Source organism: Salmo salar, unplaced genomic scaffold (assembly GCF_965601325.2).
Source record: "Salmo salar unplaced genomic scaffold, fSalSal1 ptg000152l, whole genome shotgun sequence".
In the NCBI taxonomy this organism is placed as follows: Eukaryota; Metazoa; Chordata; class Actinopteri; order Salmoniformes; family Salmonidae; genus Salmo; species Salmo salar.
Window position 1 is genome coordinate 129,713 of NW_027675323.1, and position 25,618 is coordinate 155,330.

General features: G+C 39.1%; 2 pseudogenes; one reads left to right on the forward strand and one right to left on the reverse strand.

The window, feature by feature from the left end:
• Nucleotides 1–25,361, forward strand: part of LOC145866963 (uncharacterized) — a 36,187-nt pseudogene extending 10,826 nt beyond the window's left edge.
• LOC145867041 (uncharacterized) lies at nt 524–7,399 on the reverse strand (annotated as a pseudogene).
• Nucleotides 25,362–25,618: the final 257 nt, after the last annotated feature.

Consider the following 25,618-nt stretch of genomic DNA (forward strand, 5'->3'; position numbering starts at 1 on the left):
TGACTAACGAGGTGACACCAATCAGTGCGTCCTACGTGCTACATTCCAAACCTCAAAACAAAAATGGAAAAACCAAAGACTAACACCTTAAGAGAATGCTTACCAACAACAGAAAAAAACTTCCAATTCACATTATAATCAACTACAATGCTTCACCAATATAAACATGGTGTCCACTGGCTGTCAACAATTCAAGACAATATATATACACTTCTAGAACTCTAGTCTTCCTAAAACTCACTAGCTTCTAGAACTCTAGTCTTCCTAAAACTCACTAGCTTCTAGAACTCTCGTCCCCTTGGAACGAGTCCAAACAAAACTCATCTCCAATACGGAAAAACGTGCAGTCATAATAAATTGTGATCCATGGCAACGCACTGGCTAAACACAAAACACAAATCTTTTTGACTGCCCACCCTTGAGACAATCAGCAACCAAGTTGTCCTTACCACGGACATGTCTGATTTCAAGAGGAAACTCCTGCAATATCCATAGTAACTTTCCACCTCACTGCGGAGCTTCTCTCTCTTCTCAGGGTTCACTACATAGGCATGTTGTTGGATCGGGGCCCAGTCCCCAATGTCATGCTCTAGTACATTTGGGTTGGCACATCTGAGAATGAACCCTGATATTATAAAAACAGGGTAACAATGTCAATATAATAGTCAGTTGGTTACATAAATAATTATTACTAAATGTTACATGAAATGTAAATATGAAATATTTGGTTGCATAGTCTTATTTTCAACAGCTTTTCAATTACATGTTGCTAGGTGGGATATCCCCAATGTCAAAACACAATTTTAACATGTCCAAATCTAAACATAAAATGTGCTATATACACAAACATCTGCCACAATAATCATATTACTTGTATTATTTAAAACAAGCAGCTTATAAACTGCACAAGCACGAAAAACGCTGTTGGTTTGACAAGTAGCAATAAATCACTGATATCCATTTGGGGGGAAATCAGGTTGAATCTGCTCTTCAAACTAACACAACAAAACAAAAAACACATGGAAATGGAGATATATTTTACCTCACTGGTTAGAGGACAACCTGCAGAAGACAGTCAGCTACATTTTGGAGTGATGCATTTAAATTTAGGGGTCGCTAAACAAAGGAACACAACACTTATTTGTCATAACTCATAGATATCATGTTGAAATCAATTGTGCGAGAGGAGGGAGATGAGGTTGCACGTCCTGTTAAAACTAACAGCTCAAAAACCACACGGAATCTGGGAATAATGTGTACATCCCTGGTTAAAGGACAACTTGTAGAAAACAGCTAGCTACATTTTGAAGTGGTGCATTTTGATTCCAGTGGGTCACCAACATGGTAAGTGTAACACAGCTCTTTTTTTGTTAGTCACTTTTAGTTAAATCTCATAAATAGTACTCTTCCATTTCAGAGACTGGATTTTCCCCCTGAGGCTAATATCCATATCATGTTGAAATCAATAGAACAGGGGACAAACGTTTAGGGTTCTACATTGTGACATCATTAAAATACTCCTACTACAATGTTAAAACATTCTACATTGTGACATCATTTCATTGATATCATGAAACAACTCCTTCATGTATTTTCTGATGTTTGATCAGAGATCTTTTATCAGAGTATCTCTTGTCACATTGACCACAGTTAAAGTTTCTCTCCTGTGTGTGTTCTCTTGTGTTGAGTCAGATGTCCAGATTGACCAAAACTCTTCCCACATTGATCACACCTATAAGGTTTCTCTCCTGTGTGTATTCTCTGGTGTAGAGTCAGAGAGCCAGATCGACCAAAACTCTTCCCACATTGATCACACCTATAAGGTTTCTCTCCTGTGTGTATTCTCTGGTGTAGAGTCAGAGAGCCAGATTGACTAAAACTCTTCCCACATTGATCACAGCTATAAGATTTCTCTCCTGTGTGTATTCTCTGGTGTAGAGTCAGAGAGCCAGATTGACTAAAACTCTTCCCACATTGATCACAGCTATAAGATTTCTCTCCTGTGTGTGTTCTCTGGTGTAGAGTCAGACTGCGAGATGCAGCAAAACTCTTCCCACATTGACCACAGATATAAGATTTCTCTCCTGTGTGTATTCTCTGGTGTGATACCAGATGGCCAGATTGACCAAAACACTTCCCACATTGATCACACCTATAAGGTTTCTCTCCTGTGTGTGTTCTCTGGTGTTGAGTCAGAGAGTCAGATCGACCAAAACTCTTCCCACATTGACCACAGCTATAAGGTTTCTCTCCTGTGTGTGTTCTCTGGTGTGATATCAGATGGCCAGATTGACTAAAACTCTTCCCACATTGATCACAGCTATAAGGTTTCTCTCCTGTGTGTGTTCTCTGATGAATTTTAATGCCTGATGAGGTGAATCTCTTCCCACAGTCAGAGCAGCAGTGAGTTCTCTTCCCTGTGGATGTCTGCAGGTGTTTATTGAGGTGTTCTAATGTGGAGAGACTCTTCTCTGCCTCTTCAGCATCATAAGGTTGTTGAGGCTCCCCAGAGGATCCACAATAGTCCCATATCTCTCCTGTGTGAACAACAAAGTCAGACAGATGGTTAAAGGCCCACAACAGCGGTAATCCACTGTAAAAGGTGATGCCAACAGCGGAGCCATGATGTTGGACAACAATTGACATCTGTAATGAATGTTAAAATTGTTGGACAAATGTCTTAAAATGAGCAAGAATAGTCATATTTTGTCTTGTTTTCACATTCGTAGTGACATTGATGATTGTAGGCTAGAAATACGTTATTCATGTTGTTGAAGCTCTAAGCAGTGTGCCGGACGACTTTTGGTCTCCAATATAGGCCCCTTTCTGTGTTTGCTAAAATTGCAGCACGAGGGCAATTTGATTGCAGAAACACCTCCCTGCTAATGAGGAAACCGATAGTTATGGATGTACTATATCTGGTAATGAGGAAACCACTAGTTATGGATGTAGTATATCTGGTAATGAGGAAACCACTAGTTATGGATGTAGTATATCTGGTAATGAGGAAACCACTAGTTATGGATGTAGTATATCTGCTAATGAGGAAACCACTAGTTATGGATGTAGTATATCTGGTAATGAGGAAACCACTAGTTATGGATGTAGTATATCTGCTAATGAGGAAACCACTAGTTATGGATGTAGTATATCTGCTAATGAGGAAACCACTAGTTATGGATGTAGTATATCTGGTCATGAGGAAACCACTAGTTATGGATGTAGTATATCTGGTAATGAGGAAACCATTAGTTATGGATGTAGTATATCTGGTAATGAGGAAACCACTAGTTATGGATGTAGTATATCTGGTAATGAGGAAACCATTAGTTATGGATGTAGTATATCTGGTAATGAGGAAACCACTAGTTATGGATGTAGTATATCTGCTAATGAGGAAACCACTAGTTATGGATGTAGTATATCTGCCTGGAGCAAAAAATGGTGAGCAAAGATTTTCGTTTTCACAATGTATTCTGAATATTACAGCACAAGATCAGGAGTGCTACTCAAGGAAACTCACATTAAGCTCTGTGTCTATTCACTAATTCACCACCGTGGGGGAAACTCAGGGGAGTTCTCATAGGCTGACAGCAAAAATAGCCTCCATTTACAGGTTGATTATGAGTGCATTTCACACTACTTTGGATTATAACTGTAAGGCTCGTTTGAATGTCCTGTTTAATATAATATAATATAATAGTCTTCCCTGTGGCTCAGTTGGTAGAGCATGGTGTTTGCAACGCCAGGGTTGTGGGTTCGATTCCCACTGAAGGCCAGTACAAAAATAAAAAAATGTATGAAATGTATGCATTCACTACTTTAAGTCGCTCTAGATAAGAGCGTCTGCTAAATGACTAAAATGTAAAAAAATAATGTTTGTGTTATTGTTGCAAATCAACTGCTTTATACTTAACACTTCAAATGCTATTTGGCTAGCTTTGCCATCAGCCTGACAATGAGGGTTTGTCCACTAAGTGTTTAACATAACTTCACCTAACAATAACATAGACCTACTGTAGGACCCATAACTTCACCTAACAATAACATAGACCTACTGTAGGACCCATAACTTCACCTAACAATAACATAGACCTACTGTAGGACCCATAACTTCACCTAATAACAACATAGACCTACTGTAGGACCCATAACTTCTAACAACAACATAGTCCTACTGTAGGACCCATAACTTCACCTAACAATAACATAGACCTACTGTAGGACCCATAACTTCACCTAACAACATAGACCTACTGTAGGACCCATAACTTCACCTAACAATAACATAGACCTACTGTAGGACCCATAACTTCGCCTAACAATAACATAGACCTACTGTAGGATCCATAACTTCACCTAACAATAACATAGACCTACTGTAGGACCCATAACTTCACCTAACAACAACATAGACCTACTGTAGGACCCATAACTTCACCTAACAACAACATAGACCTACTGTAGGAACCATAACTTCACCTAACAACAACATAGACCTACTGTAGGACCCATAACTTCACCTAACAACAACATAGACCTACTGTAGGACCCATAACTTCACCTAACAATAACATAGACCTACTGTAGGACCCATAACTTCACCTAACAACAACATAGACCTACTGTAGGACCCATAACTTCACCTAACAACAACATAGACCTACTGTAGGACCCATAACTTCTAACAACAACATAGACCTACTGTAGGACCCATAACTTCACCTAACAATAACATAGACCTACTGTAGGACCCATAACTTCACCTAACAATAACATAGACCTACTGTAGGACCCATAACTTCACCTAACAACAACATAGACCTACTGTAGGACCCATAACTTCACCTAACAATAACATAGACCTACTGTAGGACCCATAACTTCACCTAACAACAACATAGACCTACTGTAGGATTCAGATTCAGATCAATAACCTAAACCACAAGGCCAAATCTACACTGGAGGAGCTTACCAAGATGACATTGAATGTTCCTGAGTGGCCTAGTTACAGTTTGGACTTAAATCATCTTGAAAGTCTATGGCAAGACTTGAAAATGGCTTTCTAGCAATGATCAACAACATACTTGACAGAACAGGAAGGATTTTAAAAAGAATAATGAATATTCACATGAAGATCAGCCTCCTATTGGATGACATCATGACTTCCCATCAAGCCAACTCCTTGGAGGCCTTACTATGACATCACTCACTCCTTCTAGTTTGCAGTTGTTAAAAAAAACACTATTTTACTCAAAACATTTATTTGTTTCCTTTTAGTGTGTTTATACTTCACTGTATTTATCACTTTTCAACAGCAAAAGTTTTAAAAAAATCACTGTAGGACTTCATGGACAATTCCGACAGTACAAAAACATATTTGAGTGTAGAATGCACTTTTAAAAATCACACATTAGTTCAACAACTGCAGAGTTTGTGTCCCTGTTTTATTAGATAGTACTCACTGTATTTACTGGTGTTAATCAGATCAATGTCCCTGTTTTATTAGATAGTACTCACTGTATTTACTGGTGTTAATCAGATCAATGTCCCTGTTTTATAAGATAGTACTCACTGTATTTACTGGTGTTAACCAGATCAATGTCCCTGTTTTATTAGATAGTACTCACTGTATTTACTGGTGTTAACCAGATCAATGTCCCTGTTTTATTAGATAGTACTCACTGTATTTACTGGTGTTAACCAGATCAATGTCCCTGTTTTATTAGATAGTACTCACTGTATTTACTGGTGTTAATCAGATCAATGTCCCTGTTTTATTAGATAGTACTCACTGTATTTACTGGTGTTAATCAGATCAATGTCCCTGTTTTATTAGATAGTACTCACTGTATTTACTGGTGTTAATCAGATCAATGTCCCTGTTTTATTAGATAGTACTCACTGTATTTACTGGTGTTAATCAGATCAATGTCCCTGTTTTATTAGATAGTACTCACTGTATTTACTGGTGTTAATCAGATCAATGTCCCTGTTTTATTAGATAGTACTCACTGTATTTACTGGTGTTAATCAGTTCTCCAGTCTTCTCTTCTTCGTCCTCCTCTAATGTGACAGTAATCTCCCCCTCTTCATCCTTCGTTCCAAAAACGTCTTCATCTTCTTTCACTTCATCCTCCACTCCAAAAACGGCATCTTCCTCCTTTTCTTTCACAGTAACATCCCCCTCATCTTTCACTCTGAAGGTGTCTTTCTCTGTAACGTCTTTCTCTTCTTCTTTCACTGTAACAGCCTCACCCTCTACTTCTTGTTTTACTGTGACATCCTCCTCTTCCTTCTCCTCTTTCACGACAACGTTCTGCCACACTCCCTCTTTCTCCGTCCAGCAGACTTCTTCTTTAACAGGAGGAGAGTAGCTTAGTGAACTCATGGTCGGGGATAATAGCGAGTTAGCATTAGCGACTAGACTAGTGCTAACTTAACCAGCCAGCTAGTTGACTTACAACGTAAATATGAAATTAAATGGGGTAGCTAGTTGTTTACACATAAGTATGTTTAAAGCAAAATGGCAAATACAACACGAAATTGTCTAAAGAACTTGAATGTTCCGACTTTGTCGGCTAGCGAGCTACCGAGGTGGCTGCAGTTGTTGAAGAAGCGTTCCGTCCACTAGATTATACGTCACACTAGAAACATCGCCTGAAAGACACATATCGCCATCTGCTGTCTGGAGGGAGGAAACGCAGTTGAGGAGGGAAAACTATTTTTATTCTTCATTGAATTATAATATTATAAAGCAGTTCAGGGAAACGTTTTTTTCTCTCCATTAAATATGAATATTATATCAACACGTATAAAGAGCAACAAGTGTTGTTTGATTAGTTCAGATTTTAATGAGAATTTAAAACAAACTCTACATCTACTCCACATCTGTATTTCTGATTCAGTCAAATAACTAGATATCAAAATAAGCACCTAGTTATTGATACCCTTGATAAAGATGAGCTAAAATGACTGTATGAAATAAATAAATTAACTTTACCCACTACCAGGATATTTTAGCCCAAAACCTGGTTACCTCTCTGCTAGGAGGCTGAAACTTGGCCATAAGTGGATCTTCCAGCAAGACACATCAACATCCACAAAGAAATGGTTAATTGGGCACAAAAATCAACATTTTCAATGGCCATCTCAGTCTTCGGACTTGAACTCCATTGAAAACCTGTGGTTTGAATTGAACAGGGCAGTCCACAAGCGCAGACAAAATAAATCAAGGACATGGAGAGATTCTGTATGGAGGATTGGTCTAAGATCCCACCCAATGTGTTCTCTAATCTCATTAAACATTTCAGTGTCGTTATCCTCCCAAGGGGAGGGTGCTGGAGTATTGAAAACATGGGTGGCAGTAATTCAGACCCTTACCTTTTGAGAATAACATGTTCAACTAAATCTCTTTCTCTGAGCAATTGTTTCAGCATACAATAATATAATTCACCCTTTTTTTTACATAGAAGTATTTGAATTCTTTATTTTATAGAGTTGTTTTTGCTCATCTTTATCAAGGGTGTCAACAATTTTGTCCCCCACTGTACCTCCATACTGCTGCTACATGGTGTAACAATACATCATGCAGATGTATATAATGAACAGACTAGGTCTATACTGCTCCTACATGGTGTAACAATACATCATGTAGATGTATATAATGAACAGACTAGGTCTATACTGGTCCTACATGGTGTAACAATACATCATGTAGATGTATATAATGAACAGATTAGGTCTATACTGCTCCTACATGGTGTAACAATACATCATGTAGATGTATATAATGAACAGACTAGGTCTATACTGCTCCTACACGGTGTAACAATACATCATGTAGATGTATATAATCAACAGACTAGGTCTATACTGCTCCTACATGGTGTAACAATACATCATGTAGATGTATATAATGAACAGACTAGGTCTATACTGGTCCTACATGGTGTAACAATACATCATGTAGATGTATATAATGAACAGATTAGGTCTATACTGCTCCTACATGGTGTAACAATACATCATGTAGATGTATATAATGAACAGACTAGGTCTATACTGCTCCTACACGGTGTAACAATACATCATGTAGATGTATATAATCAACAGACTAGGTCTATACTGCTCCTACATGGTGTAACAATACATCATGTAGATGTATATAATGAACAGACTAGGTCTATACTGGTCCTACATGGTGTAACAATACATCATGTAGATGTATATAATGAACAGATTAGGTCTATACTGCTCCTACATGGTGTAACAATACATCATGTAGATGTATACAATGAACAGACTAGGTCTATACTGCTCCTACATGGTGTAACAATACATCATGTAGATGTATATAATGAACAGACTAGGTCTATACTGCTCCTACATGGTGTAACAATACATCATGTAGATGTATATAATGAACAGACTAGGTCTATACTGCTCCTACATGGTGTAACAATACATCATGTAGATGTATACAATGAACAGACTAGGTCTATACTGCTCCTACATGGTGTAACAATACATCATGTAGATGTATATAATGAACAGACTAGGTCTATACTGCTGCTACATGGTGTAACAATACATCATGTAGATGTATATAATGAACAGACTAGGTCTATACTGCTCCTACATGGTGTAACAATACATCATGTAGATGTATATAATGAACAGACTAGGTCTATACTGCTCCTACATGGTGTAACAATACATCATGTAGATGTATATAATTAACAGACTAGGTCTATACTTCTCCTACATGGTGTAACAATACATCATGTAGATGTATATAATGAACAGACTAGGTCTATACTGCTCCTACATGGTGTAACAATACATCATGTAGATGTATATAATGAACAGACTAGGTCTATACTGCTGCTACATGGTGTAACAATACATCATGTACATGTATATAATGAACAGATTAGGTCTATACTGCTCCTACATGGTGTAACAATACATCATGTAGATGTATATAATGAACAGACTAGGTCTATACTGCTCCTACATGGTGTAACAATACATCATGTAGATGTATATAATGAACAGACTAGGTCTATACTGCTCCTACATGGTGTAACAATACATCATGTAGATGTATATAATGAACAGATTAGGTCTATACTGCTCCTACATGGTGTAACAATACATCATGTAGATGTATATAATGAACAGACTAGGTCTATACTGCTCCTACAGGGTGTAACAATACATCATGTAGATGTATATAATGAACAGACTAGGTCTATACTGCTCCTACATGGTGTAACAATACATCATATAGATGTATATAATGAACAGATTAGGTCTATACTGCTCCTACATGGTGTAACAATACATCATGTAGATGTATATAATGAACCGCCTAGGTCTATACTGCTCCTACATGGTGTAACAATACATCATGTAGATGTATATAATGAACAGACTAGGTCTATACTGCTCCTACACGGTGTAACAATACATCATGTAGATATATATAATGAACAGACTAGGTCTATACTGCTCCTACATGGTGTAACAATACATCATGTAGATGTTTATAATGAATAGATTAGGTCTATACTGCTCCTACATGGTGTAACAATACATCATGTAGATGTATATAATGAACAGACTAGGTCTATACTGCTCCTACATGGTGTAACAATACATCATGTAGATGTATATAATGAACAGACTAGGTCTATACTGCTCCTACATGGTGTAATAATACATCATGTAGATGTATAATAATGAACAGACTAGGTCTATACTGCTCCTACACGGTGTAACAATACATCATGTAGATATATATAATGAACAGACTAGGTCTATACTGCTCCTACATGGTGTAACAATACATCATGTAGATGTATATAATGAACAGACTAGGTCTATACTGCTCCTACATGGTGTAACAATACATCATATAGATGTATATAATGAACAGATTAGGTCTATACTGCTCCTACATGGTGTAACAATACATCATGTAGATGTATATAATGAACCGCCTAGGTCTATACTGCTCCTACATGGTGTAACAATACATCATGTAGATGTATATAATGAACAGACTAGGTCTATACTGCTCCTACACGGTGTAACAATACATCATGTAGATATATATAATGAACAGACTAGGTCTATACTGCTCCTACATGGTGTAACAATACATCATGTAGATGTATATAATGAACAGATTAGGTCTATACTGCTCCTACATGGTGTAACAATACATCATGTAGATGTATATAATGAACAGACTAGGTCTATACTGCTCCTACATGGTGTAACAATACATCATGTAGATGTATATAATGAACAGACTAGGTCTATACTGCTCCTACATGGTGTAATAATACATCATGTAGATGTATAATAATGAACAGACTAGGTCTATACTGCTCCTACACGGTGTAACAATACATCATGTAGATATATATAATGAACAGACTAGGTCTATACTGCTCCTACATGGTGTAACAATACATCATGTAGATGTATATAATGAACAGACTAGGTCTATACTGCTCCTACATGGTGTAACAATACATCATGTAGATGTATATAATGAACAGACTAGGTCTATACTGCTCCTACATGGTGTAACAATACATCATGTAGATATATATAATGAACGGACTAGGTCTATACTGCTCCTACAGGGTGTAACAATACATCATGTAGATGTATATAATGAACAGACTAGGTCTATACTGCTCCTACATGGTGTAACAAAAGGTTGGAGTCACTTAGAAATGTTCTTGTTTTTGAAAGAAAAACACTTTTTTTGTCCATTAAAATAACATCAAATTGATCAGAAATACAGTGTAGACATTGTTAATGTTGTAAATGACTATTGTAGCTGGAAACAGCTGATTGTTTATGGAATATCTACATAGGCGAACAGAGGCCCATTATCAGCAACCATCACTCCTGTGTTCCAATGGCACGTTGTGTTAGCTAATCCAAGTTTATCATTTTAAAAGGCTAATTGATCATTAGAAAACCCTTTTGCAATTATGTTAGCACAGCTGAAAACTGTTGTGCTGATTAAAGAAGCAATAAAACTGTCCTTATTTAAGCTAGTTGAGTATCTGGAGCATCAGCATTTGTGGGTTCGATTACAGGCTCAAAATGGCCAGAAACAAATAACTTTCTTCTGAAAATCATTAGTCTATTATTTTTTCTGAGAAATGAAGGCTATTCCATGTGAGAAATTGCCAAGAAACTGAAGATCTCGTACAATGTTGTGTACTACTCCCTTCACAGAACAGTGCAAACTGGCTCTAACCAGAATAGGAGGCCCCAGTGCACAACTGAGCAAGAGGACAAGTACATTAGTGTCTAATTTGAGAAACAGACGCCTTACAAGTTTTCAACTGGAAGCTTTATCAAATAGTACCTGCAAAACACCAGTCTAAACGTCAACAGTAAAGACCGTTTAAAAAAAGAAAAGATTAAGATGGGCAAACTAACACAGACATTGGACAGAGGAAGATTGGAAAAAAGTGTTATATACAGACGAATCTAAGTTTGAGGTATTTGGATCACAAACAAGAACATTCGTGAGATGCAGAAAAAATGAAAAGATGCTGGAGGAGTGCTTGACGCCTTCTGTCATCATGGTGGAGGCAATGTGATGGTCTGGGGTGCTTTGGTGGTGGTAAAGTGGAAGATTTATACAGGGTAAAAGGGATCTTGAAGAAGGAAGGCTATCACTCCATTTTGCAAAGCCGTGCCATACCCTGTGGACGGCGCTTAATTGGAGCCAACTTCCTCCTACACCAGGACAATGACCCAAAGCACAGCTCCATTTAGGGAAGAAGCATTCAGCTGGTATTCTGTCTATAATGGAGTGGTCAGCACAGTCACTGGATCTCAACCCTATTGAGCTGTTGTGGGAGCAGCTTGACCGTATGATACGTAAGAAGTGCCCATCAATCCAATCCAATTTGTGGGAGGTGCTTCAGGAAACATGGGGTGAAATCTCTTCAGATTACCTCAACAAATTGGCAACTAGAATGCCAAAGATCTGCAAGGCTGTAATTGCTGCAAATGGAGGATTCAAAGTCTGAAGGCCACAATTATTATTCCAATTAAAAATCATTATTTAAAACCTTGTCAAGGTCTTGACTATATTTACTATTCATTATGCAACTCATTTCATGAATGTTTTCATGGAAAACAAGGACATTTCTAATTGACTCCAAACTTTTGAACGGCAATGTAGGTTCAACAGGTTTGAGCACCGAATCGCATGCGCAGTGTGGCCTTTTTGTCATCTACTAAACCACTGGCCGTGTTCGAGAGCATCAATTCCATGCTGCATTGTGGGTAAATGGTGACTGGCTGACTGATTTATAAATAATAATGAGTAGTTATTTATGATGTAAGGTGATTTGTAGATCAGTCAGTTGGCAGTCGCCTGCAATGTCGAACAAGCCCAATACCAAACCAATCAGGTGGTTGTTTGATCAAATGAAGCTTCAGACGCCATTGATGACGTGCTGCTGATAAAGTGATACAGGCATCGGTACACTGCTTTGAAGTTTACTGCTTAGCGATTTGGACGCAGCCCTCGTAGCTCCGGTATCAAACATAACATCCCTAATGAAAAGTTGACAAAACAAAAAGTAGCAAGCAGGTTGATTTCCTCTGTCGATTTGAGCCCACAGCAAAAAGGCACCAGAGCCTACCGTGCTAACGGGTTCCCTCTAGATAACCCAATCACACAGTACATGGAAAGGTGTGGTTAACGTTTGCAAGCTTGAGCTAGATATCAACCTAGTGTGACCTTCCTGTTCCTGTCCCTCAAGTCAGTGAGTCAACACAGGAAAGAGCAATGGATGGACAGTTCATTTATTTCCAAAGCTGCAATGATGGGACACACACAGTATGGATGAATGATCAGTAGTGACGGGATATAAATAGCACTCCCATAGTAATTATCCATAAATCTGCCCTATAATATACTATCAAAAAACTATCAAGATGTCTGTCAAAGTTATTGTGATCATATAGTGGATTTAACAATTCCTAATAATTCCTAATTTACTATAATAAAATAAATACAACATCAGAATAAACTGTCATCCATTTTAGTATCAAAATATATCAAATTAACCTGAAATATTACTCAACGTCCCCCTCTGGTGGTGAAGAAGTATAATCCACCTAAACTAACAGAACCGGGCTGATAAACTGGCTGGTGTTCATGAGTTTATAAAACACATACTTTATACATGTCATAAATTACCTGCATTGATGAGACACACAGTGTGGATGAATGATCAGGATATAAATAGCACTCCTAAAGAAGATGCAGTGTGGATGAATGATCAGGATATAAATAGCACTCCTAAAGAAGATGCAGTGTGGATGAATGATCAGGATATAAATAGCACTCCTAAAGAAGATGCAGTGTGGATGAATGATCAGGATATAAATAGCACTCCTAAAGAAGATGCAGTGTGGATGAATGATCAGGATATAAATAGCACTCCTAAAGAAGATGCAATGTGGATGAATGATCAGGATATATATAGCACTCCTAAAGAAGATGCAGTGTGGATGAATGATCAGGATATAAATAGCACTCCTAAAGAAGATGCAGTGTGGATGAATGATCAGTAGTGACAGGATATAAATAGCTCTCCTAAAGAAGATGCAGTGAGGATGAATGATCAGGATATAAATAGCACTCCTAAAGAAGATGCAGTGTGGATGAATGATCAGGATATAAATAGCACTCCTAAAGAAGATGCAGTGTGGATGAATGATCAGGATATAAATAGCACTCCTAAAGAAGATGCAGTGTGGATGAATGATCAGGATATAAATAGCACTCCTAAAGAAGATGCAGTGTGGATGAATGATCAGGATATAAATAGCACTCCTAAAGAAGATGCAGTGTGGATGAATGATCAGAATATAAATAGCACTCCTATAGAAGATGCAGTGTGGATGAATGATCAGGATATAAATAGCACTCCTAAAGAAGATGCAGTGTGGATGAATGATCAGGATATAAATAGCACTCCTAAAGAAGATGCAGTGTGGATGAATGATCAGGATATAAATAGCACTCCTAAAGAAGATGCAGTGAGGATGAATGATCAGGATATAAATAGCACTCCTAAAGAAGATGCAGTGTGGATGAATGATCAGGATATAAATAGCACTCCTAAAGAAGATGCAGTGTGGATGAATGATCAGTAGTGACAGGATATAAATAGCACTCCTAAAGAAGATGCAGTGTGGATGAATGATCAGGATATAAATAGCACTCCTAAAGAAGATGCAGTGTGGATGAATGATCAGGATATAAATAGCACTCCTAAAGAAGATGCAGTGTGGATGAATGATCAGGATATAAATAGCAATCCTAAAGAAGATGCAGTGTGGATGAATGATCAGTAGTGACAGGATATAAATAGCACTCCTAAAGAAGATGCAGTGTGGATGAATGATCAGAATATAAATAGCACTCCTAAAGAAGATGCAGTGTGGATGAATGATCAGGATATAAATAGCACTCCTAAAGAAGATGCAGTGTGGATGAATGATCAGGATATAAATAGCACTCCTAAAGAAGATGCAGTGAGGATGAATGATCAGGATATAAATAGCACTCCTAAAGAAGATGCAGTGTGGATGAATGATCAGGATATAAATAGCACTCCTATAGAAGATGCAGTGTGGATGAATCATCAGGATATAAATAGCACTCCTAAAGAAGATGCAGTGTGGATGAATGATCAGGATATAAATAGCACTCCTAAAGAAGATGCAGTGTGGATGAATGATCAGGATATAAATAGCACTCCTATAGAAGATGCAGTGTGGATGAATGATCAGGATATACATAGCCCTCCTAAAGAAGATGCAGTGTGGATGAATGATCAGGATATAAATAGCACTCCTAAAGAAGATGCAGTGTGGATGAATGATCAGGATATAAATAGCACTCCTATAGAAGATGCAGTGTGGATGAATGATCAGGATATAAATAGCACTCCTAAAGAAGATGCAGTGTGGATGAATGATCAGTAGTGACAGGATATAAATAGCACTCCTAAAGAAGATGCAGTGTGGATGAATGATCAGGATATAAATAGCACTCCTAAAGAAGATGCAGTGTGGATGAATGATCAGGATATAAATAGCACTCCTAAAGAAGATGCAGTGTGGATGAATGATCAGGATATAAATAGCACTCCTAAAGAAGATGCAGTGTGGATGAATGATCAGGATATAAATAGCACTCCTAAAGAAGATGCAGTGTGGATGAATGATCAGGATATAAATAACACTCCTAAAGAAGATGCAGTGTGGATGAATGATCAGGATATAAATAGCAATCCTATAGAAGATGCAGTGTGGATGAATGATCAGGATATAAATAGCACTCCTAAAGAAGATGCAGTGTGGATGAATGATCAGGATATAAATAGCACTCCTAAAGAAGATGCAGTGTGGATGAATGATCAGGATATAAATAGCACTCCTAAAGAAGATGCAGTGTGGATGAATGATCAGGATATAAATAGCACTCCTAAAGAAGATGCAGTGTGGATGAATGATCAGGATATAAATAGCACTCCTATAGATGAGGCATTTTCCAGTTTGCTACCAACTTGATAGAGGGAACTTTAGCATAAAACCCACATGGAAAACTGAGATTCGGCAAATAACATATAAAGAGAGGCCAAACCAACAACAGAAGTTACTAAAACATAAATTGCTAATTTATGATTTAAAAGGTGGATTTTATGATCTAATGTCAACTTTATACATTTCTATCCCAGGACCACCCAATTTTCAAATTCTCCATAAATCTATTGTGGATTACCCAGAATCCCATACCTTTATCACTGAATGTAATGTAAACACACGAGCAGCAGTCTAAGGTCCTGCATCTCAGTGGTAGAGGCATCACTACAGACCCGGGATCAAAACTACAGACACGGGTCCGTTATTGTAAATAAGAATTTGTCCTTAGCTGGTTTGCCTTGTTAAATAAAGGTTAAATAAATGTTTTAAATGTAACTTCATTACACCGTTACACTGGCATACAAACCCGGTAGCATAGAGTTGATAATACATATGACGTTGGAAAATAGTGCATTGTGGGTAGTTTAGAAGATTTCCCTAAATAAGTTAATACTGTAACGACCCTGGGTTTATAAGCACGGATATTGACTCTGCCGTTCGAGCTTTTGCGGCACAGTCGATAGCGCGCTGGACTTCGGGCTTGAAGGTCGAGGGTTCGAGACCTGCTCCCTGCTGTTTCATTACAATACATTTGTAATAACGCAAAAAACATAACTGTTTGTCCTTATAGGGAACCAGATCGTGACTACAACTAGCTTACTAAGTCTTTAACCACACCGTGTTGTTACACTGGTGAGTAAAAAAATCTTCCTACAATCAAACTTGTCTGAAAATAAAATAGACATTTTACTCAACTGCGTTACCCACTCCAGTCAGCAGATGGCGGTCTGGGAATTTAAGGTAATGCTGTTGTTGTGACGTATAATCTAGTGGACGGAACGCTTCTTTCAACAGCAACAACAGTTATTCAGCCACCTCGGTAGCTTGCTAGACAAAATAGCCGAACCAATAAAGCTCTTTAGATGCTTTAGTGTATATTAGCCACTGTGTTTTAAACCCACTTCTGTCGTCTAGTTAGTTATCCGTTTTAATTTCATATTTACGGTGTTTTTGTTATTGATCAGCTAGCGGGCTGGTTAAGTTAGCATTAGCTTAGCTAACATCCCCGACCATGAGCTCACCAAGCTACTCTCCTCCTGCTAAAGAAGAGGTCTGCTGGACGGAGAAAGAGGGACTGTGGCTGAACGTTTTCGTGAAAGAGGAGAAGGAAGAGGAGGCTGTTTCAATACAAAAACAAGTGGAGGGTGAGGCTGTAACTGTGAAAGAAGAAGAGAAAGACGTTTCAGTGAAAGAAGAGGAAGTCGCGTTCAGAGTGAAAGAGGAGAAAGACGTTTCAGTGAAAGAAGAGGAAGACCCGTTCAGAGTGAAAGAGGAGGAGGATGTTACAGTAAAAGACGAGGAGGAAGAGAAAGAGGAGGATGCAGTTTATGGGGTGAAAGAGGAGGAGGGGGAGATGACTGTCACATTGGAAGAAGATGAAGAGGAGGAAACTGGACATCTGGGCCCGGTTTCCCAAACGCATCTTAAGGCGTCCAATGGTTCTAACGGTGAACTTAGCCATAAGATGGTTTTGAGAAACCGTTCCCTGATTAACACTAGTAAGTACTGTCTTAAAAACAGAGGCACAAACTCTGCAGTTGTTGAACTGATGTTTGGTGTTAAAGGGGAAATATGCAATAGCTACATCCATATTTAGACTTTTTAATGATTTTTTTATAGCCATGTATTCTTGAAGAATATAACACACGTCTCATGAGCTTAGTTCAACTGTTGTACCCCATCAGAACCCCAAATAAGCTTTTTTTACTCCAATGTTTAGAAACAATGTAAATCAACACTGTATAGCCTCAACATGGTTAAAACTATAATGTTGATATCATGGATGGTCAGTCCTTGCATCCGCAGGTCTGTCTATGAATTTGAGATTAGTTACATTTCTCCAGCCCCATCATCATCTTATAACCAAACTAGTGGTGGAATGACAGCTTTGTTATTGTTTGAACTGCAGATTGGTTGATAGATGTGTGGCTATTTTATAGGGATAACCTAGGATTTAAATAGCAAAAAATTATCCGCCCTGAGTCTTGGTTTGGTAAACAGCTGAGGGATGGGGGAAGGAGGAGTGTAACCACTCTCACATTCATAGAGAAAGCTATTGTAGCAACCTTAACCCAACACCTAGCGACCTGTTCAAGAAGTTCAGACATCTTGGCGTAACAGTTATAAGATGTTGGCTTGACAGTCGCTGGACCTGAGTCCAGCTCAGGGCTACCCCCTGAATTGACTACACTATAAATACAAGGACTGGCCATCCATCAGGTCAAAATGATAGTTTTAACCAGATTTCACAGCTATACAGTGCTTGTTTACAAACAGTGGCGTTATACAAGCTTATGTTTTGGTTTCTGGTGGGGTAATACAGTTTGAGGCATTTATAATTTATATTCTTCAAGAATCAATGGTTATATAGTAAATGGGTCTTTCTATAACTGCCAGTGAAGATTTCCTGTGGGGGTCAAATTGTTAACCAGGTAGGCTAGTTGAGAACAAGTTCTCATTTGCAACTGCAACTGCGACCTGGCCAAGATAAAGCGTAGCAATTCGACACATACAACAACACATGGAATAAACAAAACATACAGTCAATAATACAGTAGAACAAAAGAAAACAAAAGGTCTATATACAGTGAGTGCAAATGAGGTAAGTTAAGACAATAAATAGACCATGGTGGTCAAATAATTACAATAAAGCAATTAAACACTGGAATGGTAGATGTGCAGAAGACGAATGTGCAAGTAGAGATACTGGGGTGCAAAGGAGCAAGATAAATAAATACAGTATGGGGATGAGGTAGGTAGATAGATGGGCTGTTTACAGATGGGCTATGTACAGGTGCAGTGATCTGTGAGCTGCTCTGACAGCTGGTGCTTAAAGCTAGTGAGGGAGATATGACTCTCCAGCTTCAGAGATTTTTGCAGTTCGTTCCAGTCATTGGCAGCAGAGAACTGTAAGGAAAGACGACCAAAGGAGGTGTTGGCTTTGGGGGTGACCAGTGAGATATACCTGCTGGAGCGCATGCTACGAGTGGGTGGTGCTATGGTGACCAGTGAGTTGAGATAAGACGGGGCTTTACCTAGCAGAGACTTGTAGATAACCTGTAGCCAGTGGGTTTGGCGACGAGTATGAAACGAGGGCCAACCAACGAGAGCGTACAGGTCGCAATGGTGGGTGGTATATGGGACTTTGGTGACAAAACGGATGGCACTGTGATAGACTGCATCCAGTTTGCTGAGTAGAGATTTGGAGGCTATTTTATAGATGACATCACCGAAGTCGAGGATCGGTAGGATGGTCAGTTTTACGAGGGTATGAAGGATGCTTTGTTGAGATATAGGAAGCCGATTCTAGATTTAATTTTGGATTGAAGATGCTTAATGTGAGTCTGGAAGGAGAGTTTACAGTCTAACCAGACACCCAGGTATTTGTAGTTGTCCACGTATTCTAAGTCAGAGCCGTTCAAAGTAGTGATGCTGGACGGGCGAGCAGGTGCGGGCAGTGATCGATTGAATAGCATGCATTTAGTTTTACCTGCGTTTAAGAGCAGTTGGAGGCCACGGAAGGAGAGTTGTATGGCATTGAAGCTCGTTTGGAGGTTAGTTAACTTCTCTAGGGCCAGTGGGACGATTTCGTCCCACCTACGTAACAGCCAGTGGCGCGTTATTCAAATACCTTAGAAATGCTATTACTTCAATTTCTCAAACATATGACTATTTTACACCATTTTAAAGACAAGACTCTTGTTAATCTAACCACACTGTCCGATTTCAAAAAGGCTTTACAACGAAAGCAAAACATTAGATTATGTCAGCAGAGTACCCAGCCAGAAATAATCAGACACCCATTTTTCAAGCTAGCATATAATGTCACATAAACCCAAAAGACAGCTAAATGCAGCACTAACCTTTGATGATCTTCATCAGATGACAACCCTAGGACATTATGTTATACAATACATGCATGTTTTGTTCAATCAAGTTCATATTTATATCAAAAAACAGCTTTTTACATTAGCATGTGACGTTCAGAACTAGCATACCCCCCGCAAACTTCCGGTGAATTTACTAAAAATGTACTAAATTACTCACGATAAACGTTCACAAAAAGCATAACAATTATTTTAAGAATTATAGATACAGAACTCCTCTATGCACTCGATATGTCCGATTTTAAAATAGCTTTTCGGTGAAAGCACATTTTGCAATATTCTAAGTAGATAGCCCGGCATCACAGGGCTAGCTATTTAGACACCCAGCAAGTTTAGCACTCACCAAACTCAGATTTACTATAAGAAAAATGTTATTACCTTTGCTGTTCTTCGTCAGAATGCACTCCCAGGACTTCTACTTCAATAACAAATGTTGGTTTGGTCCCAAATAATCCATAGTTATATCCAAATAGCGGCGTTTTGTTCGTGCGTTCAAGACACTATCTGAAAGGGTAAATAAGGGTTACGCGCCCGACGCGTTTTGTGACAAAAAAATTCTAAATATTCCATTACCGTACTTCGAAGCATGTCAACCGCTGTTTAAAATCAATTTTTATGCAATTTTTCTCGTAAAAAAGCGATAATATTCCGACAGGGAAAGCGTGTTTACGTTCAAAGAGAGAGAAAGTAAAAGCATGGGATCCCCTCGTGCACGAGCCTCAGTCTGATGGCCCTCTGATCGACTTCCATCCAAACGCGCTAAAGTTTTTCAGCCAGCGGCTGGAATTACATCATTCAGCTTTTTCCCGGGTTCTGAGAGCCTATGGGAGCCGTAGGAAGTGTCACGTTAGAGCAAATATCCTAAATTTTCTTTAAACAGAGCCAAGAAGCCCAAGGAATGGTCAGAGAGGGTACTTCCTGTTTGGAATCTTCTCAGGTTTTTGCCTGCCATATGAGTTCTGTTATACTCACAGACACCATTCAAACAGTTTTAGAAACTGTAGGGTGTTTTCTATCCAAAGCCAATAATTATATGCATATTCTAGTTTCTGGGCAGTAGTAATAACCAGATTAAATCGGGTACGTTTTTTATCCGGCCGTGTAAATACTGCCCCCTAGCCCTAACAGGTTAACACAGTGTCCAAAGAGGGGCCAGAAGTATACAGAATGGTGTCATCTGCGTAGAGGTGGATCAGAGACTCACCAGCAGCAAGAGCGACATCATTGATGTATACAGAGAAGAGAGTCGGCCTGAGAATTGAACCCTGTGGCACCCCCATAGACTGCCAGAGGCCCGGACAACAGGCCCTCCGATTTGACACACTGAACTCTATCAGAGAAGTAGTAGGTAAACCAGGCGAGGCAATCATTTGAGAAACCAAGGCTGTCGAGTTTGCCAATAAGAATGTGGTGATTGACAGAGTCGAAAGCCTTGGCCAGGTCGATGAATACGGCTGCACAGTAATGTCTCTTATCGATGGCGGTTATGATGTCGTTGATGTAGTTAGTATGCCAAAAGTTCCCGGATGTCGTACTAAATTCGCCAAAATATGACGTATACACGCAGTACTTTAGGGCCCATAATGCAATTCTTCAGGAAATGGACGTAGCTTCACATCATTTTCAGATTTGAAGAAAATGGCGGAAAATATGCAGCCGAAGTCCAACGAGAGCCGATACAAATTCATTGCTTTAACTAATTATGACAAATGTTAAGAACATGTTAAGCAATGTAATAAAGACATTTCTTTTCAAGTAAGTTACCTTACACGATATTTTGGCTGACAATTTGCTTGCATGTTATTACAGCAGTATGTACCGGCATGTTAAAACCTCTCTGGGGTAGGTGGGACGCTACCGTCACACCTCGCCAACAGCCATTGAAATAGCAGGGCGCCAAATTCAAAACAACAAAAATCTCATAATTCAAATTTCTCACACATACAAGTATTATACACCATTGTAAAGGTACACTTCTCATTAATCCAACCACAGTGTCCGATTTCAAAAACACTTTACGGCGAAAGATTATGTTAGGACACCACCTAGACAAGAAAAACCACACAGCCATTTTCCAAGCAATGAGAGGCGTCACAAAAACGCTCAGACACCAAAACAAGCCATACAGATACCCGCCATGTTGTGGAGTCAACAGAAGTCAGAAATACCATTATAAATATTCACTTACCTTTGATGATTTTCATCGGAATGCACTCCCAGGAATGCCAGTTCCACAATACATGTACGTTTTGTTCGATAAAGTTCATGTTTATGTCCAAATACCTCCATTTTGTTCGCGTGTTAGGTTCACTATTCCAAATGCAGAAGGCGCACGCACTAAAGTCCAGACGAAAAGTCAAAAAAGTTATATTACAGTTTGTAGAAACACGTCAAACGATGTGTAGAATCAATCTTTAGGATGTTTTTATCATAAATCTTCAAAAATATTCCAACCGGATAATTCCTTTGTCTTCATAAAGGAAAGAGAACTGAGCTTGTGCTCATGGCTGCGTGCGTAACTAAAATAATGGCTGACGGCCAGACACCTGACTCAATCAGCTCTTATTCTCTCCCCATTCACAGTAGAAGCCTGAAACAACATTCTAAAGACTGTTGACATCTAGTGGAAGCCTTAGGAAGTGCAATATGACCCCATAGACACTGTATATTGGATGTATATTGTGTGTTAGATAGGCAATCACTTGAAAAACTACAAACCTCAGATTTCCACACTTCCTGGTTGGATTTTTCTAAGGTTTGCCTGCCATATGAGTTCTGTTATACTCACAGACATTATTCAAACCGTTTTAGACACTTCAGTGTTTTCTATCCAAATCTACTAATTATATGCATATTCTAGCTTTTGGGCCTGAGTAGCAGGCAGTTTACTCTGGGCACGCTTTTCATCCGGACGTGAAAATACTGCCCCCTACCCCGATGAAGTTAAGCATTTCCAATCCAAAATGAAATCTAGAATCAGCTTCATATTTCGCAACAAAGCCTCCTTCACTCACGCTGCCAAACATACCCTCGTTAAACTGACTTTCCTGCCGATCCTTGACTTCGGCGATGTCATTTTCAAAATAGCCTCCAACACTCTACTCAGCAAACTGGAGGCAGTCTATCACAGTGCCATCCGTTTTGTCACCAAATCCCCATATACCACCCACCACTGCGACCTGTATGCTCTCGTTGGCTGGCCTTCTCTACATATTCGTCGCCAAACCCACTGGCTCCAGGTCATCTATAGGTCTTTGCTAGGCCGCATTCACTCAGCTCACAGGTCACCATAGCAACACCCACCCATAGCACGCACTCAAAGAGGTATATCTCACTGGTCATCACCAAAGCCAACACCTACTTTGGACACATTTCTTTCCAGTTCTCTGCTGCCAATGACTTGAACGAATTGCAAAAATCGCTGAAGTTGGAGACATATATCTTCCTCACTAACTTTAAGCATCAGCTATCTGAGCAGCTAACCGATCGCTGCAGCTGTACACAGCCCATCTGTAAATAGCCCATCCAACTGCCTACCTCATCCCCATGTTTTTATTTACGTTTTTTTGCTCTTTTGCACCCCAGTATTTCTACTTGCACATCATCATCTGCACATCTATCACTCCAGTGTTCATTTGTTAAATTGTAATTACTTCGCTACTATGGCCTATTTATTGCCTTACCTCCATACTCCATTTGCACACACTGTATATAGATTTTTCTATTGTGTTATTGACTGTGTGTTTGTTTATTCCATGTGTAACTCTGTGTTGTTTGTGTCGCACTGCTTTGCTTTATCTTGGCCAGGTCGCAGTTGTAAATGAGAACTTGTTCTCAACTGGCCTACCTGCTTAAATAAAGGTGAAAAACTAAATGTAATTAAAAATACATTTAAAAAATCATAACTTTATTGACAACACCCAAATGGATACGGTCATTAACTCGGTTCTTAATACTGTAGCAAACATTATATTAAGCAGGACATTCAAGCGAGCTTTACAATTATAATCCAAAGTAGCGTGAAATGCACTCATAAGCAACCTGGAAATGGAAGTTACTTCCCTGAGTTTTTCCCCGTTCACATTCAGAATACATTGTGAAAAACTAAAATCTTTGCTCACCATTTTTGCTCCAGGCAGATATACTACATCCATAACTATCGGTTTCCTCATTAGCAGATACACTACATCCATAACTATCGGTTTCCTCATTAGCAGGGAGGAGTTTCTACAACCAAATTGCATGTGCATCGCCCTCGTGCCGCAATTTTAGGAAACACAGAAAGGGGCCTATATTGGAGACCAAAAGTCGTCTGGCACACTGCTTAGAGGTTCAACAACATGAATAACTTATTTCTAGCCTACCATCTTAGATGTTACTACTAATGTGAAAACAAGACAAAATATGAATGTTCTTGCTCATTTTAAGACAATTGTTAAATAATTTTAACATTCATTACAGACGTCAATTGTTGTATAACATCATGGCTACGCTGTTGGCATCACCTTTTACAGTGGATTACCGCTGTTGTGGGCCTTTAATCATCTGTCTGACTTTGTTGTTCACACAGGAGAGATACTTAACTATCGTGGATCCTCTGGGGAGCCTCAACAACCTCATGATGCTGAAGAGGCAGAGAAGAGTCTCTCCAGATCAGAACACCTCAAGAAACACCTGCAGAGATCCACAGGGAAGAGAACTCACTGCTGCTCTGACTGTGGGAAGAGATGCACCTCATCAGGCATTAAAATTCATCAGAGAATCCACACAGGAGAGACATCTTATAGCTGTGGTCAATGTGGGAAGAGTTTTGTTCAATCTGGCCAGCTGACATTACACCAGAGAACACACACAGGAGAGAAATCTTATATCTGTGATCAATGTGGGAAGAGTTTTAGTAAGTCTGGCTCTCTGACTCGACACCAGAGAACGCACACAGGAGAGAAACCTTATAGCTGTGATCAGTGTGGGAAGCGTTTTGGTCGATCTGGAGATCTGACAGTGCACCAGAGAACACACACAGGAGAGAAACCTTATAGCTGTGATCAATGTGGGAAGAGTTTTAGTAAGTCTGGCTCTCTGACTTTACACCAGAGAACCCACACAGGAGAGAAATCTTATAGCTGTGGTCAATGTGGGAAGAGGTTTACTCAGTCAACCAGCCTGATATCACACCAGAGAACACACACAGGAGAGAAACCTTATAGCTGTGATCAATGTGGGAAGGGTTTTAGTATGTCTGGCTCTCTGACTTTACACCAGAGAACACACACAGGAGAGAAACCTTATAGCTGTGGTCAATGTGGGAAGAGTTTTGCTGCATCTAGCACGCTGACTCTACACCAGAGAATACACACAGGAGAGAAACCTTATAGCTGTGATCAGTGTGGGAAGAGTTATGGTCGATCTGGAGAGCTGACAGTGCACCAGAGAATACACACAGGAGAGAAACCTTATAGCTGTGATCAATGTGGGAAGAGTTTTAGTAAGTCTGGCTCTCTGACTTTACACCAGAGAACACACACAGGAGAGAAATCTTTTAGCTGTGATCAGTGTGGGAAGAGTTATGGTCGATCTGGAGAGCTGACAGTGCACCAGAGAATACACACAGGAGAGAAACCTTTTAGCTGTAATCATTGTGGGAAGAGTTTTGGTCGATCTGGAGAGCTGACAGTACACAAGAGAACACACACAGCCTTATAGCTGTGACCAGAGATGATCTGATAAAAGACCTCTGATCAAATATCAGAAAATACATGAAGGAGTTGTTAAATGATATCAATATATTTTAATGATGTCACAATGTAGAACCCTGTTCTATTGATTTCAGCATGATATGGATATTAGCCTCAGGGGGAAAATCCAGGCTCTGAATTGGAGGATTACTATTTATGAGATTTAACAAAAAGTGACTAACAAAAAAAGAGCTGTGTTACATTTACAGCATTGGTGACCCACTT